Source organism: Tympanuchus pallidicinctus, unplaced genomic scaffold (assembly GCF_026119805.1).
Source record: "Tympanuchus pallidicinctus isolate F22 unplaced genomic scaffold, pur_lepc_1.0 scaffold3, whole genome shotgun sequence".
NCBI classification, from domain to species: domain Eukaryota; kingdom Metazoa; phylum Chordata; class Aves; order Galliformes; family Phasianidae; genus Tympanuchus; species Tympanuchus pallidicinctus.
The window spans coordinates 51,155,413-51,182,111 of NW_026294747.1; the positions used below are offsets into that span (position 1 = coordinate 51,155,413).

The following is a 26,699-nucleotide window of genomic DNA, read 5'->3' on the forward strand; positions in this document are numbered from 1 at the left end:
AAGAAAAAGCTATTCTGTTTGCAGTGATGCTAGAATGGATTATGCCACCAGATGCTTACTGACTCCCACTGACATAGATGTGAGGATATCCAAATAAAAACACATACACATTTGCCAGCAAGATATTTTGGTGACACAATGAAAGTTGTGTGGTTCTCCATAGAGAAATGGAAGACAACACCTCTCTGTGCTCTTAAATATTCCATATGGACTTAAAAAACATTACTACTTAGAATCACTGCTTCATGTATGGCCCAAATCAACATTACCCACAATTATTGCCCTAGCAAGTTGAGGTCAGATGTCAAGATTTCACGTTCAAGATACTTTCAAAAGCTTTTGACACGATCTGCAGTGACTGGAGATGAGAACAGAGACATGGGTGGCAAAAACAAACCAAACATTTCAAGTAAGTTTAGTCTGTGTTCCACAGAGATAACACAAGCAGTACAGCAATATAAATTTTGGCCTCAGATGTATTGTACTGCTGTCGTGTTCAGGCAGAATAAAGATCTGATAAAGAACCATTTATAGCAGAAAGCAGAAACCCTCTGGCCTCCATCTAAATTCAACTGAAGTAAATGGAAACATTTCTTTGCACTTTGGTGAGTTTAGATAGGTCACTTTGAGCTTATTTCTTTCTGTCTTTTAATTCCTGGGTGCTATTAAGACAGGCACTATGTTTACACAGGTTGAACTTCATATAAGGTGTCTTCATATCATCTTCCTACTGGTGCACCAAGGCTATCCAAAGTATAGGAAAAGAGTCCAGCCTTTGTTAGCTCACTGCTGCGTAGCACAGAACTTTCTTGAGAGTTTTGCAGTACTACATTAGAGAAAACGATTGTGCATCGTTGATCAGAAAACAGAAATAGCTACGTGAGACTGGTGGGGTTCAGTGTCTTTGAAGGACTTTCAGGCTGAGTTATTCTCTCCCCATTTTCATTCAGAAACTCCTGAGTAGTTTCTGGTAGAATATTTGACATTTCTCTGTTCCACTGCAGATGAAAATGTGCATTGTTATTGTTATCTTCCCCTCATCGTGACCTAAATTAAAAATAGCAAGAACCTACGAATGAAGAAGACCTCAGATTCCCTCTCTGTTCTACCTCCCCATGAACCACTCCAGGATAGCAATGGCTAAAGTGAGGCTCAGAAGCACAGAGAGCTGCTGAGCTCTGTGTCTCTCTGACCAAGCACAAGGTGGAGATGTCTCAGTGAACAAGTCTCCCTGCACAGATATGACACACCTATTGTACCTAATGAAGAGCCTCAGCAGCTCCAGATCTGAACGCAGTTTGGACGTGACAATGGCTGTGATGCCACTGGGCATCACAACCTGTGACAGGAACAAAACCCAGGAATGCAAGCTTTTTTTGCACCTGATATCAAGATTGATCACACGTAAGATCCCTCAAGCAAGATACTGTGGGATGGGCAGGGCAGCTCCACTCCACCTTGCCAATCAGGCTAGATAAGTGGCAAAAGAAGTGGTGTGCCTTTCTGGTTTCTTAGGCACATGCACACAGAAACCCTCCCTTAGTGCTGATGGATATGAAACACAGAAGTGTCAGCTGCTGAGATTTCTAATGCACTGATTTTTTTTTCTAAGCGTGATGTGCGCAGTGCTGCCATAAGGTGGGATGACATTGATGAATTGCTTTTGCTTTGTCAATCTGCATAAATGCCTGCATCCCACACCTGTGCTTTAAAGCTCCACTGATTTTGACTCACCTACTTCTGTAAATTGTAGAAATCTGCCCTTCCTCAGCCTGCACTGATGTGGCAATGTATGCCTGGGGGTGGAAATCTGTAAGTCCTGTGCCTGATCATGACCTCCTCAAGCAAAAGTCTCACCCTGAACAGCAAAGCCCTGTTTGGTTTGGCAGTCCTATGTCTGCAGGCGCTGGAATTAATGTATGCCATGGCAAAACTCCCTGGCAGTGTGCAGTTAATTGCCACGCAATGCGTTTTGGAGACCTTTAGCTTTACTTTTGGCTTTACTTACTTTTCCAGGGAAATAAGAGGTTTGCCTTTCGTACAGTCAGAGTAAAGAGGTCTCTGTGTGTCCGTGGGGTCCTCAGGAGGAGATAATATGCACTACTACCTTACAGTAGGTAGTACAGTAGGTACAGCAGCCTCACAAGGAGACACTACTGCAGCCTAAGCTGAAGTCAGTGAATGTGGTGCAGCAAGAATGGGTTTGGCTGCACATTCCCAGACCTTACAACCCACCCACGTCATTATTTCCTATGGTTTGAAGTGCCACTAAAAAAAGAAAAAAGAAGGCAGCTGAAAACTATAAATAGATGTAGATAGCAGGTGGGGACTGCAGCCCGAACTGCTGAGCTGCTGCATGATGTTGGTGCTGCTGCTGTGCTTGCAGATGGGCTGGAGCCCTCTGACAGATACGTTTGGGTTGTTTTTTTCTTGTTGTTTTGATTAAACACCTTCTTATTCTAAGAAATGATAACACCCCTAGGGTGAAAAAGGTTACTGTTGTCTGTGTTGTGCTGCAAAAGTGGCTCAAAGCATAGGCATTTCTGATGTTTTTTTACAAAGTCAGAGAAGCAGCATCTGAATTCTGCTCAGCCCTGGCAGACAGAGGGAAGAATCAATTGAATGTCTATGACACGGTCTGATCTGAGCAACCAAGTTTATCCTGTGGTGTAAATATAGAGAAATTCAAGCTGCTTTTGCACCTTCTGTACACGGTGTTGTAATTTCAAATCTGTGTTCCTCTTTTTTTGTGTGTGTTTGTTTTGTTTCTCCTTGGAAGGCATCTAAGAAAGAGTCAAATGATGAACCTGCAGTATGTGAGTACCACTCAAGGGAATGGTTTATGAGGAGGCTGGACGTTTTCATGTGGCTACCCAAAGCTCCTCTGTGGTCCTTTTATATTTATCTGCTATATCTTAGGTTATAGAAAAGCTATATTTCAACCATGAAATCGGTATCATCAAACTTGTCTACTGGTTTGAAAACTCCAGGGAGGTGAACAGCCCAAGGACACGCAGAAGGGATCTGGGATCAGCGACTCAAAGACCTCAGCTGTATATTCCAGTGGATTTTCCCTCCTGTTGCTGATTTGCAGCAAGGCTTGGCAAATTATAGACACTTGATCACCTCTTCCTTGTGTGATCAGGGAGCCTCCCTGCAGGCTATATGGCAAAGACCCCATCAGACCAGCTCAGAGGGCTGTTCTGTGGACTCTGAGGGTGAGTGGCTTTTAGGAAGCTTGTCAGGGAAATTGCTCCTGAGCTGACCTGCACTCGCAGGCTCCCCTGGCACAGATGTGTTGGGACTTCACTGCTGAGGGGCACCTTGGAGAAATGCAGCAGGCATTTTGCAGGGCAGAGATAATACTGAAAATTGTAACCTACAAATGGTTTGATTTACCAATTAGCATATGCAAGAGCTGGAGTGTAAGTGTCACAGGAAAAGAATGGAGGAGAAGTGGGAGGAAAAGAGCATGGGGACAACAGATCTGCGGATTTCATTGGGCATGGGGCTTCCTGTCCTGGATTTTCTCCTGAGCATGATGCATTGTGAACCTCTCTGATCACATATGAACGCTGAGGATGCAAGTGCTTTGCTTGAAAGGAAATGTTCTTATTTATTTACCAAGAAGGGCAATTTGCATCATCTCGGTGTTCCACTACACTAGGAACTCCCTTGTGCATCTATATAGTTGGAAATACCATGGGTGTGCTACAAAAATACCATGGGTGTGCTAAAGCAAACAATTCCCTGAGCTGAAAATCCGAACTTCAGCAGCTCCATGTAGTGGAGAAGTGGTTGCAGAGCAGGCACATGGAGTTGTTCCCCTTGTGTTCCATTTCTCAGACTTTCTCAACAGCTCCTTTTGCACGAAGACCTCAGATGTCTCTGTGACTTTCCTGCAAGGCAATCCCTCCAATAATGTCAGCCTTAGGAGGCAACAGGAGACATATCTCTGCCAGCAGCATGTAGCTCCATAAGAACACCATGGGGAACCTGCCATGGGAGAAACCCTTGCATGTACAGAGTCCATACAGGGAGCTGGCAGCAATGAACAGATATATATGAAGCATGGATGTGGCTGAGGAGGGCTCAGCCATCCCAGAAGCCTGGTGTATGCAAGAAGAAAGTGTCAGAGCACTTGTCACAGCACAGTGTCTTGAATCATAGGATCACAGAATCGTTTGAGTTGGAAGGGACCATTAAAGGGCATCATGTCCAACCTCTCTGCAATGAATAGAGACACCCACAGCTCCATCAGGTGCTCAGAGCCTCATCCATCCTTACCTTGTGGGATGGGTAGATGGGAGAGGCCCCTTCCAGCTGCTGCTGCTGAGCTATTACAAGCAATTTACTGCTCTGAAGAAAGAAAAGAGCCTGACTAAGCCAGAAAAGTCCCAGATAGTGTCAGAAATAACAAGTATGGACTGCCTTGAGATTTCTAGGTACGCATACACACTGAGGAAAAAAAATCAAAGCTTTTCCATTCCTTTCCAAACAGCTTTTCAGTTCCTTTTAATATCATAAAGATAGAACAGAAAAATTCACTGGAAATCACCCTTAAAAATGCTGACTTTTCTACTTTTATTTTTGTTGTTACTTTTTTTTTTTAGTATAAATAATTCTTCTCTTAGATTCAACTTCCTGAAGACACTTAGGCTTGTGTTCAGCAGTTTCCATTCACTTAAACAATTAATTTATAGCCTTACCTTCCTAACATGATTTCCACAGCCTACTTGGTGCTGGGATCTTATTTCTTTGAAATAAGCAACCATGTTACGTGGAAAGACTCTTTAAGATTGCAAAGCATCCATTCCATCACCTTTTCTCCTGAGGTTCTATGTAAGAACTATCTAGCTATCTAAGGTTCTCCTAAGTCAGTCACTTTGCAAATAGCGAATATAAGGAACAATAAATGATAAATACTATACTATAAATAGTAAAATAGTAAATACCAAATAATGGTGTAACTTCACATTATGCTGGGATGGTACAGGTGTATTTTAATGCATGGTGCTGGAAAAGAGGAAATCTGGCTGCCCTACAACCTGCAATGCACAGAAGTGACATCTGAGTTTGCTTTCTTAGAGTGAGCTTGCAAAGTGGAAGCAAAGCTCTTTGCTCTCCAGGCACAAGATGCTTTTGCATTAAGCTTCTGTGCAGCCTCAATGTGTGGAGAAATGCAAATATCTGATAATTTTCCATCAGCTCTGGTACAGTATGTGACCAGAAAATGAGAAGGAAACAGATACAACTCAGTGCTGAACTGATCTTGTGGGCTCTTTTCACTGGTCTCATCTTTGCATCAGCTGTGTTAACTGCTTACACTGAAGATATTTTGAGACGAAGTGGCAAAAACCCACTGTATGAAACTCAGATTATTGCTGCATATTAAAAAATATAGAGATATCTACCTTTAACAAGCATGCAGGGAACTCACAAAATTCTGCAGGAATCAATAGCAGGGCTCCAGCTGACTTGGCTGGGGGAAGTCAGTCACAGCGTGCTGCCAGTGTTGCTCAGATCCCAGCAAATAGAATCTCTTGTAAGAGAAAGGCAGCTTGCACTCCAGCTGCAGAAATGGATCAAAATAACTCGTATCAGGCTTCCAAGTGCCAGGTACCAAAGAAAACAGTAATACAAGCATACCCACCAAAGTCTGATTTTCTTTTTGCTACAGAGGACCCCTCATGCCTCATTACCTCAGGTCACAGAATCACAGAATTGTAGGGGATGGAAGGGACTTCTGGGGATCATCCGCTAAATCAGGTTCCCTACAGTAAGTTGCACAGGAAAGTGTCCAGGTATGTTCTGAATATCTCCAGAGGAGATTCCATGACCTTGTTCCAGTGCTCTGTCACCCACAGAGTAAGGAATTTCACACAGAGGGTGGTGAAGAACTGGAACAGGTTGCCCAAGGAGGCTGTGGATGCCCCATGCCTGGAGGCATGCAAAGCCAGGCTGGATGTGGCTCTGGGCAGCCTGGTCTGCTGGTTGGCGACCCTGCACACAGCAGGGGGGTTGAAACTAGATGATCATTGAGGTCTTTTCAACCCAGGCCATTCTATGATTCTATGATTCTATGAATTTCTTTCTCGAGTTCCCATGTTCCAGTTTATGCCTGTTGCCCCTTGTCCAATTCCTAGGCACCACCAAAAGAGCCTGACCCCATCCACCTGGCTTCTGTCCCTTAGATATTTATATTTATAATGATAAGAAGTTTTCAGGTGCCCTGAAGAAATCTGACTTTGCATGACTGCAGCCAGGCAGTACCTTTCCTCAAATCTTCTTTAAAGACCAAAGAAACCAGCAGATGCAGCAGAAGCATTAGCCACCAGCCTCCAGTTTCCCCACCATGTGTGATTTCTGTTATCAACCTTTCACTTTATGTGTAAGCTGATATTTGTGGTCTCAGCCTGCTTCCTGGCAGACTTAGTGAGACATACACCTATCCTTGTGGTTTCCAGTATTATTTGTAGTGTTGCAGTTCATGCCCTGCTGTATGGATCTGATGCCCCTTGCTATGGGCTATGTGTAAAACTAACATAGAGGGACACCAGGATGCTGCAGGCTTCAGTTTAACATAGCACCTAAATGTTAGTGGGCACAACTCCAGGAGGAAGGGTAATCTGACATCAGTCTGTCTTGTTCCAAAGGAGAAGGCTTTGCTCTTTAAAAAATAAACAACAGGACAATTTTCTGCCATTTCAGTGAGAAGAATTGGCCCAAGCAAGGGTCTGACTAATGCCAGAGATGGCATAAAGACTGTGGCAGAAATCTGCTCTTCTGGCTCAGCTGCCTCCAGCTTAGGTCAGGCTGAATCATGTGCTTAAAATATTTTGTGACTTTGTGACTAATCGCAATGCCATTAGATCTGAGCCACTTTAGCAAGTAGACCTCTGTGAGAACAGAGTGGGATCCCTAGTGGCTATTGCTGTTAGCACCTGGTAGTGCAGTTTCAAAAAGTCTGCTTTCTTGATTTGCTGCTTGATGGAATGGCAGCCTGGGGTGCTTCTGCTAATTTTGTTACTTTGAAATTTTAATGCATAGGATCATAGGATCATTTGAGTTGGGAGGAACCCTTAAAGGCCATCTGGTCCAACCCCCCTGCAATGAGCAGGGACACCCACAGCTCCATCAGGTGCTCAGAGCCACATCCAGCCGGACCTTGGCTGTCTCCAGGGATGGAGCATCCACCACCTCTCTGGGCAATATGTGCCAGTGCCTCACCACCTCTATTGTATAGTGGATACCTGACCTAGAATTTTTCCTCCCACTAGAGCAGGTTGCTTTGAATGCCTCCAGGAAGGGAGCATCCACATCCACACACATTATGTCACGATGATCTAAAATTTTTGCACTTACGCCTACCAAAAATATTTCTTCCCATGACACCTTCTTTTACCTCCCTGTTAGAGAGAGGCCTTAATAGAAACATCAGTGGACAACAAAACATTAAATAATCATTGACTTACGCCAAAATCCTTTTGAAAAATACTAGCAGCTTGGTGGTATTTACTCTTCAAAGTCTAATCCATTAGTTCAGAGTGAAGAGAAGCAACCTATTGTAGCTAAGAAACTTACTGAGCTCAATCACAAAATTACTTGAAAGGCAGCATGCATTATAAGGTGAATTACTTCTTAATCCAATAAGTAATTTATAATAGCCTAAAATGAAAAATCAGATTCAATCTGCTGTTGGCCTTTTTTGGTAACCACCAGTTTACAAATAGCCCCTACTTCCAAAAGACTATTCCGTGTCTGATGCTAAATTTCAGTTCACTTTATTTTGGCATATCTGGGAGGAGTTTGTTTATTGTAAAACTGCAGGGAATTTCCAGATGGAAAGGAGGAGTCAGTACTTACAAAGCTGAACTCTGAGCTTTTCTGCCTAGCCTTGTTTTTTTCTGAGAAGAAAAAAAAAGGAAAACAACAGTTCCCTTCTACTGGTGCTTTTCATCTGGCTGTGTAGGTGGTATGTTCACGTAATAGTCTGATGGAGATTAAAGGAAGTGAGAGTGCTACATATCTTTTATCAGCAGGGGGAATCCCAGCTCCTTAAAGAGCATGTGCAACTAGACGTGAGTAGCATCATTACAGGGTTCAAAAGATAAAACCAGCCCAAACAACCTCCTTCTCCCCAGACTTTCTCTAGAACTCCAGCAGGCATAAAACTGGGGCAGGTCCTTGACTGGGGATGTTGATGCTGGCTTTGGAGTGTGGTCTCTGTGCCTCACAAGCTGCTTGCTTCGCTCCGTTGCTCTTTGTTGAGTTCAAAGACATCCTGCTGGGTTGAAGCATCTCTCACAGAGAACTGCATGGCATCACTTTGGAGACATAAAGAATGAAGACCACCAGTCCATGGTGCATCTGGCCACTTCCCGTGGTGTTTTGTCCCAGTTATCAAAGACTGTCCCTGAGAAGGGCCTCCTTTATTATAGTCAGTGTGTCTGGATTCCGCAGAAGAGTCTGACTCCACACCATTCATATGTAAGGAGTACATCTGTCTCATACCAAAGGAACACATCTATTTCAGCCTTCTCACCTAATGTAAAGAAGTTTTTACTTCCTGGTATTTTCTTCACAAGTGAACTCCAGGTACAACCCTTAGAATGCTTTCTCAGTAGAAACACAGACAGCTAACATGGACCCACCTTTTGCAGAGCCCACATCTAAATCACATAATTTCCTTAGAAATCATGCTTTTTGGGGGTTTGGACTCAATGATCTCTACAGGTCCCTTCCAACCCCTACAATTCTGTGATCCTTTTCAACATCTGAGATTCAGGAAATGAGAAACCTTCAGCTAAACCCCCGATTGTCATCTTTTTCTTCAGCATGTAGCTATCCTACCACTGTAGTTCTTGTCCTCCCATCCAGTGGGGAGTATCCAATTGTGCCTTCTGGTTCCTATGAGGTTTTGGGTTGTTCTGGAAAAGGTGTGGTGAAGGGATAGGGGAGTGTAAGAAGGTGAGGTTTGTGACTCTCCCATCCAAAGCGAGGCCAAATGTATGGAAAATGTATTTATAAATCAGAATGAAAGTGGCTGGGGAACTGACCCAGCAAGTGGGGAACTCAGCGCTCAGCTGGAAGTCCCAGACGTGGTGCTGGGGCTATTTTTGTCCCCTGGTGTGCCAGATCTAACAGAGAACGAGTCCTGGCAGTGGGGCCCAAAGCACAACTGCTGCCCGCACACCCACCAAAGGCTAACGGCCATGCTGGACTGTTAGCAAAGGATGCAAGAAACAAGTCTTTTTTGTGTGTGCAAATATTTGTGCAATCAGCCTGCACACACACACAGTCACAGAGGGCTGAGCGGTGATTTAGCAGTGATGAACAAGGACTAAAGCAAATAAAAGGCTGAAGAGCAGGGCAAGCCCTGAGCCTCGCACGGGTGGCTGTTTGCTCCGGCCTCTGAGCTGCAGGTAGCTCATGGATTCCCTTCTTCAGATTGTTCTGAAGGATGCACGGAAGAACTGTGGAGATGTGGCACTGAGGGATGTGGTCAGTGGGCAGGTGGGGTGGGCTGGGATTGCACGAAACAATCTTAAACATCTTTTCCAACCTTAATGATTCTATGAAATTTCTCACTTCTTCAGCCCTCATAGCACTTATGGGAAACCTTCAGTGTTTTACAGGATACTGGGTTGTTCCATGGAACAGCACACATTGCTTTTGAAAACAGATTCCACCACTTTTAGTCGAGTGTCATAAAGGTTGGAATCAGTTTGGTAAATGAATAGTTTGGTTCTTCAATGCATTCCCGTTCTTAGCTCACAGGTATGTGCATCTGTCACTTCTGTTTGCCTGTACTTGCACAGTTCATTCTCTTTACACTTTTGGAGTATTGATACATTATGAGCATTTCTTCCTTCTTTCCTCCTCTTCTTCTTTTTTTTATTAATGTCACTATTAATTTTACTGCATCCTCCTAATGATATCCCTGCAAAAGCTTTAACTTTCTTCATAGACATTAAAATATAATCTTTCTTTGCTCCATTCTGTTTCCAGATAGTTTTAATTTCACTGGCTCATTTCTTACATTCAGTTGCTTCTATTTTATATTGTTTGGCTCATTTCTCCCTTCTACATATGATAGATTGTTTTTCTATTGCATATCGATTCCTTCACCTCCTTGCTGAACCAGGATGAAATTTTCAGCATGTTCTATGTGCACTGCTGACTTGGAAATCCTGATTTTTTGACCACGTGATAAACTCTTCGTCAAAGGATTCAACTTGCATTCATATTTTTCTGCCCACATTTTTTTCTGGTAGTGAATCTGGATAATAACTTTCCTTGAGTTGGAGAACTTAACTTCTTAACCTTGAGTGATTAGAGCATCCAGTGCAGCAAACAGTCAGGTCACAATCACGGTGGCTGATATTTGGAGGGCATCAAACTTTCCATCCAGCAATTAAGGTCATGATAATGAATGATCTCACCAGGGACTTAGTACCTGCTCTGTTAGAAATTTCACCTGTATCACCTAAATGCTGTTTTTCTATTGGCTGCATGCATCTTTGGTATACATCCCACTCTATGCATACAGGATTTGTATTTCCACAAACTGGACAAGAATTCAATGAATTATGGGTTTAAGGAATAATTCTTCTTGATCTTCTTCCCTTGCCTGACATCTGTAGCAGATTTTTCTCTAGATATTCTTCCTCTTCTACACAACTTCTTATAAACCTGACTTAGCAGCAACTCACAAGCTGATAGTTATGATATAGAAAACCACTACTCTCTCTGCCCTTCCTTATGAACAATTTTATTACTAAAATTGGGGAAGTCACTTCACCACCTCTCAAAGGCATCAATTGCATCAAATGCTTTCACAAGTAATGGAACTTCTTATTTGTCTCAGCATGTATCAGCTTTCTAGCATTGATATAAATGAGTAAAAGTTCTCCTTTTTGTTCTCACTTGGTCCAGCTGAGTTGCTGTCTGCATGCAAAGTTGTGTGACAGCCACCTTCTCAGTCACTGTCTCTAGTGCAGCTCTGTATTTGCTCTGCTGAAAACAGGTAGGTATGTGACAGCCATTTCTTTTTCTACTCCTGATGTAACTCTTCTTCCTAAAGAATAAAAGACAAGCAAAACAGAACCAGATTGCCTCATACCTAATGTGCTGGCTACCTACTGCTTATTCCCAAGTCATTCTGCTTTGCCTTCATGTATCAAGCCAGCACTCAAAATCACCACCTCTTTTTTTTGTTCATGCTGTTATTTCCTATCAGTTCCAGGTGTGAGAACAAAAAAGATCTGAATGCTCGTGTGAGAATAGCTAGTTTTAGGAATTTTCAGGATTAATTTTGCTGATCTGTAGGCATTCACATGAATACCTACAAGTAGACTGACTCTAAAATGCTCATGAGTCACATCGCTGTTACAGTAATAAAAAAATTAAGTGTCAGCTATAATATCTGGGTCAAGGGAAGGTGCTTGTGAGACAAGCTGTGGTTTTGAGAGTGCCTTACAAGAAGGTAAGAGGAAAGGGAGGGCACACCACTAACAGTGATTGAACATGGAATTGAGAAAGGGAGAAATACAATAAGCCAACAAGCATCCCGCTGTGGTGGCCAACAGCGTAGCTCTGGATGCCAAGTCCTGGCTCTCATTTTGTTACAGGATGGTCAAGAGAAGTCAGGACTTGACCAGATTGAGAGACTGACCTGTCTGTTGGTTGCAGAGGACAGTACAGGATGGAAGAATGTAAAAATTGTGAATACAGTCATCATCTGCATGAAGGCAAAAGGCTACCCAGGCAAGTGGCTGCTGCAATCCCATGACTCACAGCAGGGACACTGCATTGGATGGAATTAGAGGGAGGTATCTGGGAGCAGTAGGAACTTAAAGACTGAGAAGTCATTGCTGCATCTCTTCTAAGAAGTCAGGGTAAGACTTGAAGGTATTACAATCAGACAAGGTGCAAAAAGACAAGACAGGAAAAGTGGAGGAGGCAAAGGGACTTCTTTAGTGATGGTATTTTGGGTAGGCAGTCCAAAAGGAGAAGAGGAATAGTAAAGGTTGGTGGAGATAAAGAAGGTGTAAATAGGAGATTTTACTGTGAGAATAATTAGAAGAGTCCCAGAGTTTGGCAAGCGGTTGGAGAAGTTTATGGATATGAAAACTCCACAACCTAGGGAGTTCAACATCACAAAGTTGCACATCCTTAGACGAACTTCACACAAACTGCTGCCCATGTGTGCCAGCTGTTCAGCCTAGGGATCTCATATTTTGGAACTAAGCAGGGACCTGGATGTTGTACTAAAGAAGGACCTTTTCAAGACAAAGGTTTGGAACAGGTTGCCCAGTGAGGTAGTGGATGCCTCAGCCCTAGAGACATCCAAGGTCAAGCTGGATGGGGCTCTGAGCACCTGATGGAGCTGTAGATGTCCCTGCTCACTGCAGGGGGTTGGACTGGATGGCCTTCAAAGTCGCTTCCAACTCAAACAATTCTGCGATTACACGATTCCGTAAGACAGTGTATATCTACTTTTCTCAACAGCAAGGAGCATTGTGTAGATGGCTCCTACAAGAAACACAAAACTCTTTGCACCCACTCTCCCTTGAATCCTCCACAGCCTGAAGTGAGGAAGGAGAGCATTAGTGATGGCCAACAGAGCTGCGGGGGCTTTCCCTCCACCACTTGGTTTGGTGGCACCCTGTGGCCTTCCCAATGACTCAGAAAATTTCCTGTGCTGAAAGTCCTGTCTTTGCAGACCTCAAAATTTGAACCACACAAGGAGAGTTTCAAAATGAAAATGAAGCTTTCTAGCTTTTTTCTGCCTGACTGGGAAATAGAGTAAGTCACTGGGAAAGCACGTGTCAAAGGGGAACCCATCATCGGTCTGTGTCAGCCCCTCTGTTCTCAGGCATGGCCCCCTGACTTATTGGAGAGACTGCACCAGTCTGGCCTGCCAGGGTCAGCAGGTCCGAAAAGGGCACACAGCCCTGTTTGTGACAGAAAAGACAATTTTTACTTCTTAACCTGGAATGGCAGATAACCATGGCAGCCCTTCTTAGGGCAGACGCCTGTGCTCCCCTTGGTTTCCATGGCTGAGAAGTGCAGCCGAGCCCATGAGGCCCCAGGGAAGAAGGAATCACACTGGGCCAGAAGAAGCTCAACAGAGCTCCCTGCTGCTGATAGCAAGCTGCTTTTAATTTTCTACTTGTCTATTTAATGAAGAGGCCCTGGAGCTGCAGTGAGGAGCCTGTGCATGCTCCGTGTGCGAGCACCAAGGCGGTGCTCATTTACATTTCGCCCACATTGTACTCGATAAGCATCTCCAAATGCTTGTTACTTGTGCAGAGCTATTCTTGCTCCTGCATGGCTGAAGGGAGCTCGTGCCTCCTCAAGCAGAGGACTCAGAGGTGGCACAGAAAGGCCGTCACAGTCTGCTGATCAGATGGGAACCTTTCAAATCACGCACGCTCAGGGAGAGCTGCTTCTTCTTTCTTTCTTTTTCTTTTTTAGTTATTATTTTTGTTTTTAGGCCATTCTTTGTAAAGCTGTTCGAGTTACTCAAGGGTAGAGAAAATTCTCAAAGAGTTTGAGAGAGGCAAATTCAGACATGTCTGGGCTTTGCAGGCTGTACCTCAAACCTCTTATTTGCATGGAAGGAATTTAGTTGCTTCCATGTTGGAAAAAAACCAATGTGACTAAGATATAGTGCTTCTGAATAGCAAAGAAACCTAGTTTGTGCCCCACTGAGTGCTAAAAGCAAGATTCAGCTCACAATAAGTGGTTTTGAAGTATCTTCTACTTGAAAGATCAATTAGATCATTTATCATCTAGCTGATAGATGACTTTTGCTATGAACGTCTCAAACCAAAGGAATTTAGGACCGTACATAATGGTCCTGCAGATAGAATGTCATCCTGAAGATATGTCCTTTGACAAATCTCCTGCTATGCCATGTCCAGAAGAAACCATCTCTGTAGGACAGGAGGAAAACTGTCCCACCCACCATTGGCCAAGGGAGTGGGGAAATGAGAACTCACAAGAGATGATGGTTCAGGTTCTGCAGAGCACACGGTCCCTATTGAGCACTGTGGACATTTCATAACATGGTTTGAGTGCTACTGCCATAACAGGAATAACAAGGAATTCCTCTATGAAATTGGCTATGAAAAGCAGAGAACCACTTGGTTTTTAGAGTCTAACCTGTCCTGCTGGTTGAAACAACGTAAGCATGAGGCTTCAATCTTTGCCCTTTCTCCACTCCCCAGAGTTGTAGATCCCCTCAGTCTTGGAAACTGCCCCATTCTGTCAAGGAAGATGTCTGAGACAGGGGTCACTTGTGAGTATTACACCTTGACACAGAGAAAGGTTTCACATATCTCCATGGTTATCATCTGAGCTAATGAGAAGAAAAAGTTGTGACAAGCACTGCCAGCATTTAGACTTGGAAGACATTTGATGCTCTCCTCTGATGCATTGAAAATGGTCATAGCTTGGGCTCTTCATACCTTTCATTAACATTTTGGTGACTACTGAAATATAATGAATGCAAACTTAATGGGAGAAAAAAAAATGTAAAAAACAGCAAAGTTGTGAATGACTGTAGGAGGCCACTTTAAGCTGCCATTAAAAAGCTTTTGGACAGATGTTCAGCACTCCCTGGAGAGCAGTGCTCCATCTGAGCAATTGGCACTGCTTGTACCAGTGTGGGCTGGTATGGACTCCATCTCAAAGACTGGAAACTGCTTCCATGGCCCATGGACAAGCTTAACATCACAATCATGCATAATCTTCCTATGATTTGTCCTAGGAATTTTGATACAGAGCTGGTAGGTGCTGTCATCCCACTTAAGATTTTGTAGAGACTTTTTTTTTCCCTACTCAACCAATATATTTTCCCCAAACCAGCGGCACTGCCAATGTGAAAAAAATTAAGAATCCTGAATCCTAAAAGCAAACCAGCTTTTCAGGGTGCTTCCTAAGTAAAACATCTCTCAGCAGTGACATTTAAGAGACTGTGGCTCAGCTACTTTGCAGTGTCATGAAAATTTCATGCTCACTTGGCAAGGAAGTTGGTGAGTCAGGCGGATGAGCTCTTGTGCTGTCTCCCTGACCTGGATAGCAGCATGCACGGCTTCAGATTACTGTTATGGGTGTTCAGCTCAGAGAGACAGAGTATGAAGTGCTTTTAGACCTTCAGCATCTGAGGAGACTGAGTTTGAGATATGCAACTGCACCTTTAAGGACTTTTGCTAATTCCATCCCTGGTGCCCCTAAAATACACCACTTTTACAGCTGAATTCTTGGCTTCCAAATGCAAAGGTTTAAGTCAACACAGAGCATTCATTCAGGAGTTACTGTTTTGCACTGGCAGGGACTTGCTATTTTTTCCCAGCCAGCAGCCCTGTCCCACAGCTGTGTGATCATTTCCACTTCTCTGCTCAGCTGCTGCCAGCCCAGGGATGCTCAGCCTTGCACTGGAGGCCCCATTCCACCTCTCACCAGACGATGTCATGCTAAGCCTGCAGATGCCCCACAGCCCAAGCCGCAAGCATTGCAGCACAGGCTGCCTTTTGCTTGTTGCACTCCTGGTTTGACAGGATCTCCTTTTTATACCGATCAGGCAATCCAGAAGATACCATTAAGGCTTTAAAGTTTAATGAGCTCTAATAAAATCTCTTCCTGCAATATGCAACCTAAGCAAAGGCTGTGCTGCAGGAAAGCTGTACTTCTGGTAGCATGCATATACTTTTACATCTTTGTGTTAACTATATATTCCCAATCAGTTGGATAGCATTTCTACAGCTTAGTGATATGCTCTTACTGTGGAATAACTCCATAAATGCAGGTAGGTATCTTAACTGTTGCTTTGAGAATAACTCTACATAGGGGTACCTGCCTGCATTTCTGACAGGTTTCTATAGGCAAAGCAGCCCAAATCTTGGCTTGGGTGGGTTGATTTTGCCTAAATCTGAGTGATGACTTCCTGTAAACAAATAGGAAGTCTGGCTTCTCTTCTGATGTGCCTAAGATGTAATCATCCAAATTTATAGGGCCCATGAAGATCTACAGATGGCTGGATCACATAAGCATTTTCGAACTCATCAATAATTTACACCACACACAGATGACACTGGTTTCCACCTTCTTCCAGCTTGGAAAACTAGACTGAACCTCCACATGATGGTTCTCAGTTCACAGATTATCTCAGTGCTCTTCTACAACCTTAATGATTCTGTGATTTCTATGGTTCCCATGTCCTGAAAAAATGAGCGCACATCCAACTGATAGATTGTCTGGAGTTTGGTCTCAAAGTCTCCTGCAGAAGCTGTACCATGTTGTATAAATAGTTAAACATTCACTGGACCATAGAGAAAAAGTGAAAGATGGACTCTCCAGCCCCAAAGCCAGGACACCCATGTGTGCGATGTGGGAAAGCCTGGTTATGGGTTCCTGCTCCAGTGAACAGCTAACTAGCAGCACAAACTGGACCAGCTCCAACAGGAGAGGCTGAGAGCCCCCTTCTCAGCTCTTGCAGAACCTGCTTGTTTGGGCATGTCCCTGAAACAGGAGAGAAAGGACACCAAGGGCCACCTGCAAAGTCTGCAAGCATCTTAACTGCTGACACAAGAGCTGAGATGTCCACGGGGAAAGACTAGAACTACCTCACATGAAGCCTGAAACATGAGCTGGGTCAGAAGGCACCATCCAGTCCCATGCCTGCCTCCAACCTTGGCCTCTGGGATATTTTTTTCTGTAGTCTTAGATTGGGTCTGACCTATTTGGTGAAAGGACAGGGGAAAAGAAAAAGCCTCTGAATAGTTAACTTCCATGCTCCATCAAAGAATCTCTTAATTCCTCACTCTACTTAATTCCGCACTAATTTTAAAGTGGAGTCAAGGGGTAGAAAGAGAGTCAGTACAGTTTATTAGTGCCTCCAGTTTATTTGGACAGAAAAAAAAGCATCCAGACCTTGGCTGGTCTGAAATAGAAATCTAAAGGCTAAGCTTGGGAGCTGCTATTTGAGACTTGAAAAATAGTGGGAGTCTCTGAATTTGTCTAGGTCAGAGCTATTGAAAAGTATTTCTATGTAGACCTTTCCCAAAAAGTATCCTCAGATCACCTCAGCTATAGTGAGACCCAGCTGATGCAAGAGGAACTGCACAGATGGTAAAACAGTAATGGAGAGAATGCCAAAATTTTGATGAAGGCTTCTCATTAGGAACATTTTTAAGGACCTTTAGACATGTTTGCAGATCCCCTGACTTCATGTCAAGCTCTGTGCTTAACACATTAAAAGGCAGAATGACTTAGCTTTGGAAACCCTAGAGACTTCAGGGAGAAGTTGTTTGACCTCCTTGTGTCTCAATCCATCCAGAAAACGAGAGCAAAAAATAAACAGCACCTCATTAAAAAAGAAATAGATAGTGTGACTGACCTGAGTTTGCCTTGGTAAATAAATTACGAAGCCATAAAACTGCTTGAGGAGATGCTTTGTTCATCTGAAACAACACCCACTCGAGACACTCTCTAAACACATCATGCTGGGGGTGACACGGAGTAATCGCAAAGGAGCTGTTATCATTACCTGCCTGTCAAGCTCCCATACATTCTCCCTGAGCTTGTATCTGAGCTAAGGAGAAAGTACAAACCAATGACAAGAGGTCCTGATAAACACCAAAAGAGAAGGATTTACCCATGACTGTTCCCAGCTGGTCTTGCCACACGAGAGTGGCCCAAACTCAAATTTATTCCCGCCTTCTTTTCCAGGCTCACGATGACCATTCTGATGTTGCTACCAATGCTGCTTACTGGGATGACCCTCATTTCATTGGAAGTAGTTTTTTTCTGTGGGGACCTAGCAAGAGTAAACTACAAAACAGGCAGAAACTGCTGGGTGAAGTGTCAGAGGGGTGATCTGGGACCCTGAAGATTAAAACAACTGGACAACCAAACAATTCTGGTGCTAGTATGTGTTGATTTAAAAATGGAGATGACAGGCTCTGAGAAGAAGGCACTGCCTTACTTCCTGCACCAGGTCTGACAATGGAGAAGTCCCATGCCTGCAAAAGCAAAATTTGCCTCTAGAAAGGGAGTCCAGGGAAAGTTAAAAGTCTTTCTAGTACTTATGAGTAATATCCTGTCTCCTGAGAAAAATGGGAAAGCCTTTCTCTGGATTCCCACAAAGCCAAGATTTCATCAGAGGTCTTTGCAGTAGACCTGCTACATGCGCTCGGTTATTTTATCCCTAAACAGTTCCATGGGATGTCACATAAGAGACCTGCTTGGAATTGGCATCATTTTATAGTAGATAACAGATGGTGATATGTACAAATATAACAGGATTCCAAGTAGGGAAAAGATCCACACATCACGTGGCCAGATGCAGCATAATTCCCTACCACCACACCCGCTTCAGCAGACTGAATGCACAGAATCCAGTCAAACCAAGAAAACATTCTGCCCCTATCCCCATCCTGGTTGGAACTGAAACCCTCACCCCTCCATAGCCTCTGTCTTTGGGAACATGACTGCAGTGGGTCACACTAAAGCCTTACTGTGGTCTAGATACAAGCTGTATTAATGTGTCCCCACGCTTTACCCCATGGATAGGTTAGGGTAGAAACAGAGTTTCCTCCTGAATGTAAAGAGAAACCTCCTCGACAGACCATGGTCTCTTTGAAGAGAAAATGCAAACTTGCTTTTGAGTAGTTGCAGAATCAGTGCTTAACTAACACAGAACTGGTAAAGAAGAGTAGAGTTTCTTGGCATGGCCTCTCTACGCTGCCTTTAAATTCTTGTTTAATTAAAAAGAAGCAAGGAAAAATGCCCAAACCACAACAAGCACCACTTTTTATTTCTCCCCTAGTGCTTAACAAAGTCCTAAGGATTAGGGAACTGTAAAGACAAGACCATTTAGCACAGCACACCAGAGCTTATGGGCTGCATCCAGCCCACTGCTGATACTGAGCAAAGACAACCACAGCATACAGCTGCAAGAGAGCTTTAAATAACTCAGGTCACTTACTCTTCACGACTGCAAGGCTTTTGTACCACCAATGGAGAAAAACAACTGTGGTCTTAAATTAGGCACCCAAACGCTCCTGTTTTTTGAGCAGGAGGTGTGATTTTATGGGTCAAGTCAGCTCTTCTCCCTCCTGCTTAGCTGAGTGAAAGCTCCATTGCCATCAAACATCATGAGATGAGGACAGAATTTTGCCTTCGTTATAAAATAGCTCAGCAAAGCAGTGAAGTGGTATCTTCACTAGGCAGGATCATTCAAGGGGAATCACGCTATTTAATCTTACTATTTAGCATTGCATAACGTGGTTTGTCTCGTGGAGGAGATTTGTTGAGAGAAGTATGTTAAGAAAAGCGCAGCACACCAAAGAGAGAGGATCGCTTCCATCTCCGTGGTATAAATAAATACCCTAATCCTTCCAGCTCAGAGGAAGGCACTGGTTACTCAAGATGAGATGCAGCTCTGTGCTGGCCTCCTGTCCTGGCAGCCCTTCTGAGGCTAGACCCAACAGGGTTTCTTGATGCTATCAGTGGCAGCATATCTGCAAATGCCTTGGGGCCACAGACTTCGTTGGCCAAGCCACCCTTGGAGTTACCCCGACATGCACTATTCTGAGCAATCTGGATGACTTTATGGGCAGATTCCCTCAGGCTTATACATGCTCAGCTCTGATTACCTAATGGGACATCTCAGAGTGCAAGAGGCTATTCTGTGCAAGTGGGAGCTCAGCACTGGCTGTGACTGGGGAACATTGCATCCAGTTAAGCTCTGCACACTCCAGTGCTGTAGTTAATGCAGTTAAAGTCAATGGGCTGTGTTAATTTACCTCAGCTGAAGTGCTCAGTGCCTGCATTTCACATGGCTTTCCAGGGTTTTCTTTAAACTCCATTAATTCTAACGTTTAATTGCAAACAAACCGGCTGATGGATCAGTTAAAGAAAAATCAACTGTGAAGGGTCAAGGATTTAACCTGTCCTATCTCTGTTACTCCCACACAGATCTCTCAGACCAGTTATTTGCATATGTTAAAATCTAATTTGAGTTGTTCATCACATAGAACTAGGTAAGCTTTTTTTTTTATATAATGAGAGATGTAACTTCAGGGCACTATTAAATTCTAATTAAAAATCAGTAGAAAGCACCCCTCTCTTAGTATTTGCGCCTGCAGCAACACTTCCACTGTGGTATCAAAAGCTCAGTTCATTACTTCTTAATTAATTTTGCCTTGAGAAGCTCTAAGTTCTCAGAGGGCCTGTAGGATTTTCAGAGCGTTGCCTACATAGCATCGGCTTGTAGGCAGCAACCACAGGCAAATGACATTGAGATCAGGAATCCTTCCCCATGTAATCCAATTTGGTACACTGGCTGCAGCCTTTGGGAAGCTTTAAGACCCTTGAAGGCCACCGCACAGAGAATATCCTGCCTGGAGTTCCTGATCTGGTAGGGATTTTCCCACCTCCCTGTTCCCAGTGTACATATTTTGCAGTGGAAATGGTTGATATTATGGGTTATTTGGCTTTTTTTTTTTTTTTTTTTTTGGGGGGGGGGGGGGAAGAAGATCCTGATGAATAAGAAACCAGACTGGTCTCTGACCCCCCAGAAAATCTTATTTTAAAATCCCTAAGCTGTCCAAGGTTTCTTTTGCTCTGCCAGGCTCTGTGTAGCTCCTGAAGATTTGCACGTTCATGCTCAAGATAAGAATCCTACAGTCGTGATCACCCATTACAAATGATTCATTTCCTTTCTTGGCCTGGTTGTGTGTGCACGTGTGCGAGGTGGTGAACCAGGGGCTGACCACTGCCCTGGAACAAAGAGAGGAAAAGAGGGGAAAGGGGTGGAGGAGAATAATCTACCCAGCCTCTCAGGGGAATAATTCTTACTGATCTAGGGCTTTTCACCTGAATGAGTTCTGCAATGAGCAGAGCATTAAGGGGCCCCAGGTGGCATGAACATCCATGCTCTACACAAAGTTCACAAGATGGGTTTGATGAGAGAGCATGAACTTGCCAGTATCCTTCTGAGCTGAGGCTAGAGCTTCTTTTCAAGCTAGGAGAGGCTTGAATTGTATAAACCTTTATTAGAAGCTGTTTTATTGTGCCTGGGATTTCACAGCCATTACTAGCAGGAGCTACTGCTCCAAAGCAGAGCATGAAGAGCCCATAGGTCATATAGTAAACGAATGTGAGCAGGCACTGTAGGAGGGGAAGGTGCCATACTCTTGTTAAGTATGAATAGGTTGACTTACTGCTTTGTGCCTTCCTGGATTGACTGCTTCCCCTCTGCACTCAGTGCTGATGAAAGGAGAAATGTCTGCTCAGGTAGTCTTGCGAGTATTTGCCAGAATGCCGGATGCGAGGTGAGCAAGGCTGCAGGCCAGTTTTAGCAGGAATCCCCTATATATTGGAACTTGCTTCTCTTTTCCTATCGAGAAGATCTGTCTGCAGGGCTCTAGTTGCAAACTGCGAGAGCTCCTGGCAGGGAAAGCAAGTCACTTGTGAAGGACTTCCTATGGGAAATGCTTACATCCAGTGAGCTTTAACATATTGGAAAATGTACAAAAAGGAAAAATTCCTACATTAGACAGAAGATGGCCTAGATAAGATAAGCAATCTTATCAGGCTCTGAAAGTCTAACTACTTACTTACTTACACCACCCCGCACAGAGTATCCTTCCAGCCCACACCTCCCAACGTATATCAACTATCAAGAAGCCTGATCGGTGTGGTGGTCCTTCTCCATCCATCACACACTCACTCCCTCCTCTAGCATCCTGGCAACACCACCTGCAGCTGGCATCAGGCAGAGCGTGGCCCTCGGAGTACGTGCCTCTGACCACCTTGCCTTGAAGCATTTTCAAAGCCACGCACTTCTATGCTCTGGGATTGCCAGTGAGTTTAGGAATTCATTTGTCATTACTTGCAAAATAAATGGAGCCTGATAAGAATCTACATTCTGTTTCCATAAAAACCTATAGGTGCTGGATCTGGTGTCTAAATAGTTTCTCACAAGAACGCACAAGTCACTCATTCTTCTCCATAAAAGCCGGAAAGCACTGCCTGGATCAGCTGTTGTAGTTAATGGTTGGGAGGGAGGCCTTTGCGCTCTCATTATCAGCAGTCACCATGAAATGTTGGACAGGGAGGGCTCAGCAGCACAGCAGGAAAAGGGTTTCGTATCTGGAAATAATCTTGCAGAAGTCTCTCCTAAGGCTGAAATTCTTGGCAGGAGCCTTTCATCCAAATCCCCTGGGACAGCAAGGCAGCGGGCTCTTGTCCTTTAGTAAAACTTGGCAGCTTTCATGTTTTTGAAAAGCAAATTCAAATCTTTAAAAAGAATCCCAATGGCAGGTACTGTACCAATATAAAATGATACAAAAAAATCTAGCCTTTTTTTTTTTTTTTTTTTTTTTTTTTTTTCTCCTTTTTATGATGAACATAAACCAACATATTCCACAAGTGACATTTGGCACAGATCTCACTCACACCTCCTGAGAGGTCAGGCCTTCAGGTGCTCAGTAGTTGCTGAAGCCACTGTGATTTATGTGGTCACTGAAACACTTTTTTTTTTTTTCCAAATTAAGCCTACTTCAAAGGCTGGCGATTAGGGGCATGTAACTCACAATCAGATTTTCTGAAGAACTTGGTCTAAATCACAGTACTGAAAACTTCATCCTTGAAATTGGCCCCAGTTTTTGGAGGGGACTCATAATGGCATTCACATCTATGCCTCCAGACCTGGGCTTCACATGACAATGCAGGCATAAGCTAGAACTCATTACCTCCAGTTGCCTTTTAGTTTTCTATTATTATCTGTATTTTTTCCATTATAAAAGCATCAGACACAGGGAGGGCTGAGTGGGAGAGACTTTTGTGCTTCAAATAGGGCTTCACAAAAGGGCTAAATACAAAACCCACAGAACATCCAAGATAGCATTGTCATCTGTAATATTAGTAGCGTGCCCAAAATGGAAAGCATACTTAGTTTGAAACCCTCTTGCTGCTGTTTTGTTTGCTCCTCGTTAAGAGTTAATAAATGGAACTGTTTGGGTTAATTTGGTCGTGTGTACTACGAGTTGCTAAGTAACGTGGCTCCACTCTGCCTGAAGTCTGTGTAGCGAGACAACCAAGAGAGGCATTAAAGTGCTATAAAATAAATGGGATGGATCACGTTAGAATGAACCAGCCCCTGCCTTGGCATGTGGAGTGTGATTTTTTTTTTTTTTCTCTCTCTCTCTCTTTGTCTGAGATAGAGGAAAAACTGAAGATACAGAGCCTACCTGGTGCTCAAAGGGCAAAGGAGAGGTTGTGCTTTTGGCAGGAACGAGGCTGGACAGAGCTGCCCAGGAGGTGATGCCTTCAGGTTGGACCCAATTTCAGGAGCAGGGCTTGGAGAAGAGAAAAAGCTGTATTGAGTGGTGATAAAGCAAAATGCTCAGAGCAGAAAGCTGTCTGCCTTTGAGAGTTGGGGAAAAGGCAGTGATTTTATCGCAGATTTCAGACAAATGGACTCCTCTTCAAACCGGTGCCTAAAACTGTCATATGAATGTAAATTGAGAATTACTTTCTGCAGACAAGTACAAAAAGAGGTACAGTTTGTAAGGTCTGATTTCATACTGAAAGCAACAAGTAGACAACGAGATACTTTTAATAGTAATAGAGACAAAGCACGTTGCCAGACTGGGAATTACTGAGGAACATGCTGAAAATTTTATCAGATCTGCTTTGTTCTAGCTCGCAAGCATTGTTTGGCTTTTGAAGAAACCCTAATTTGGATATGAGGGATTTCAGTCTTTCAAAGGAGTGTTCTCAGCAGCATAGTCAGTCTCTGTTTCAGCCTCCTCCAAGGGCAGGCTGTTAGAGAAAGGGGATTTTCTCTGTGGGTAAGGATACTGAAGGAAGTATTACAGCCACGTTCTTAGACATCTCTGTTACAGACTGTAGGTGCAGTCTAATTAAAGCAAATGTCATGGAAAAAAAGTCTTATATTTATCCATTTGTATTGCGAGCCACAACTTCCAGGGCATGTCAGCTTTGGGAATGCTTACTTTGGTGTGAAGAGTAGTGGTTTCAGTGTACAATTTTTCAAGTGTCAAATTTTCTCTTGAATTCAGTGACCAAAACTAGTGGAAATGATGCTGCAAATCAAGTAGGCCTTAGGGGAGAGAGGAGAGGGAAAAAAAAAAAATATCAAAAATGAAATCTCTGAACACTGATCAGCCAATGGCAGATGTTAGGGGAAAACACGAACAGTGCCAGTCTCAAACTTCCAGAGCTTCCCAGATTTCTCAAAGCAGAAGCATTACTTGTCAATGTAGGGGGAAAGACAAAAACAAAAAACCAGCTTTTCGGTCTTGATGAAGTGTGGGCTGGGTTTAGCACTTGATGGATCTCTTTCTAGGACATACCAAAAGCCATTTCTGTCCAGCAGCCAGCCTCCCATCCTCCAAGTGCCTGCAGACAAGCAGAGAGTGCTCCCAGCACTGTCTGAGGTCACAGTTAGAAGCACCAGGCTGGTCATTGCCAAGATCCTACCAAGAATGTCCTAAAGGATAGGCAGAGCTCATTTATGGCTTCTTCAATCAACAGGAGGGCAGGGTGCATTTCATATGGCTTACGTGTAGAACACATATAGATCATGCACACACAGCCTACTTTCTTTTGCCTGCAGTGCCTGACATAACACTGTCTGACAATGAATCATGCAGATTCAAAGAGTTCACAGTGTGCCACAGATTTAAACATGTAAGTGCCATTTCCTATTGTCCCCAGTCCAAGGAGTTGGTGGAACATCATGTTAAAATAATAGGGCTGCTATTAATAAAGCCATTAGAGTCTGTATTTAGCACTGCTACATGACAAAACACATCAGAGAGGCAGAGGTTCCCATCTGCTGATACAGTATTGAACAAAAAGCTGAATCCAGCCTTCTAACATGCTTCTCAGTTTCACTGGAGGCCCTGTAGAGATCTTGAGACAAATAAGAGCAGAACAATACTGAATCACTTCTTACCAATGCTGTCCTGTGCATTCCTGCTGATGGAAGGTAGTCTAACTTTCTGGCAGTATTTCAGCAGGTCACCTTATTTGTATTAAGCTGTGCCAAATGAATACTCTCCCCAGAAAGAGCATGGAGAACTTCTTCAAACCTCAAGAAGAAGGGAGATGGGGGACACCTACTTCAAACAGGAATATCTTGCAAAAGCAGCAATCCCAGCAGGTTGAGACAGTGTCAGAGCATGGACAGAGACCTGCTATCTCGACAGGAGCTGAAGGTGTGAGTGACAAAATGCAGCACAGCTGAAGGGTCATTTGAACTTCAGTAGTCAACTAAAGGTGTCAGGTGGATTATAGATATTCCATACTGCACATTGTAGAAGTCTATTATAATTGATTATATCTGACTGGAAGGGATGCTTGGTACCACAGATCATGTTTGCAAGGCTGGGCTTCACCTGAGGAAATGTAGAAGCTGCCTAATGAGAACTTCCCCTTCAGGGAAACCCATCTCTTCCCTAGCATTGACGTTCTTCCACATTCCTGCCCACCTTCCACCCAAACACTGCTTTTTGGTCATAGAACCCTAGTATTGTAGAATCATTAAGCTTGGAAAAGGCCACTATGTTCATTTAGTCCAACCATCATTATGATGCTTTCTAAACTACATTCTTCAACACCCAGCCCTACTCCCTAGAATGCTGACTCAGGAATACTAATATCAGATCTCTGAAACCAGCATTTCAAAATTAGTTCTTTCCCTCCCCATCCATGTGAGAAAAAGCCAGCAGCTTCTATACTCCTCTAATTATTTGCTTACCAAAAATATAGCTATAATACTATAACACAATGGAAAGCACAGCAATGACAGCACAGTAGCAAAGTCCTAGGCTGCAGCAAGTGAGGATATGCTCAAATACAGTGGACATAAAAACAATAGAAAGAATCTGTTTACCTTTGTAAGGTCTCAAGTACACAGAAATCTCCAACAAGATACCCTTACCTCAACTGCCAACCCTTAAATGAGCTCTGGGAAGGGGTGGATCCTTGCTTCATCCCTTCCATTTACTCTGGTGCATTGCTTGCACCTGAGCTTCCCTGGGTGAATCCTGCTTTCCCATCAGGTGCTCAGTCACTGGCTCAAGCCATGACTTTGCATTTCTGCTATAGTAGGCAATCTGCAATCATTGTCGGTCTGACTGTCTGCTCTGTCCTCATCTTGCCATCCTATTACAGGTGCTCATAGAATCACAGAATGTCTTAGATTGGAAGAGACCTTAAATCCCACCTGTCTCCAACACCCTGCCACGTGCTGGTTGCCCCCACCAGATTAGGCTGCCCGCTGCTGTGCTGCAGATAGGTCACATAGGCACAAGCCTATTTAATTAGGGATTGAACAATATAGTAAGAGGCATGTGGGCCTCTCAGGGGCCCATCTGAATTTCAGTTCATTGAGAAAGAAGCTTCTGAGAAAACAAGAGAGAATTGAATGGGGCTGTACTCTACATGTACATGCTACATGGCAGTTAGGTTGATATGGCAACAAAGGTTCTAAAAATGATGAAACGCAAATGATATTCCCAGCTATATAAATAGCTGTGTCAAGTTGTTATGGAAACTGTCAAGTAAACTGGGTTAAGGAGGGCTACTTTCTCTGCTCTCTCTAGCCAAGGATCTCTGAAATAGTTTGTACCAACACTCTTCATGGACAAGGA

General features: G+C 43.7%; 1 protein-coding gene across 2 annotated transcripts in view; it reads right to left on the reverse strand.

The window, feature by feature from the left end:
* The window catches only part of GPR132 (G protein-coupled receptor 132), a 74,846-nt gene that overhangs the window by 17,043 nt on the left and 31,104 nt on the right, over positions 1–26,699 (reverse strand). The window contains exon 1 of one of the 2 annotated variants that reach the window (XM_052695162.1): positions 5,415–5,542. The exons of the other annotated variant lie outside the window; for it this stretch is intronic. The gene's annotated coding sequence lies outside the window, so the exon portion shown is untranslated. Of the gene's footprint in view, positions 1–5,414; positions 5,543–26,699 lie in introns of those variants that run through there. 2 annotated transcript variants of the gene reach the window in all.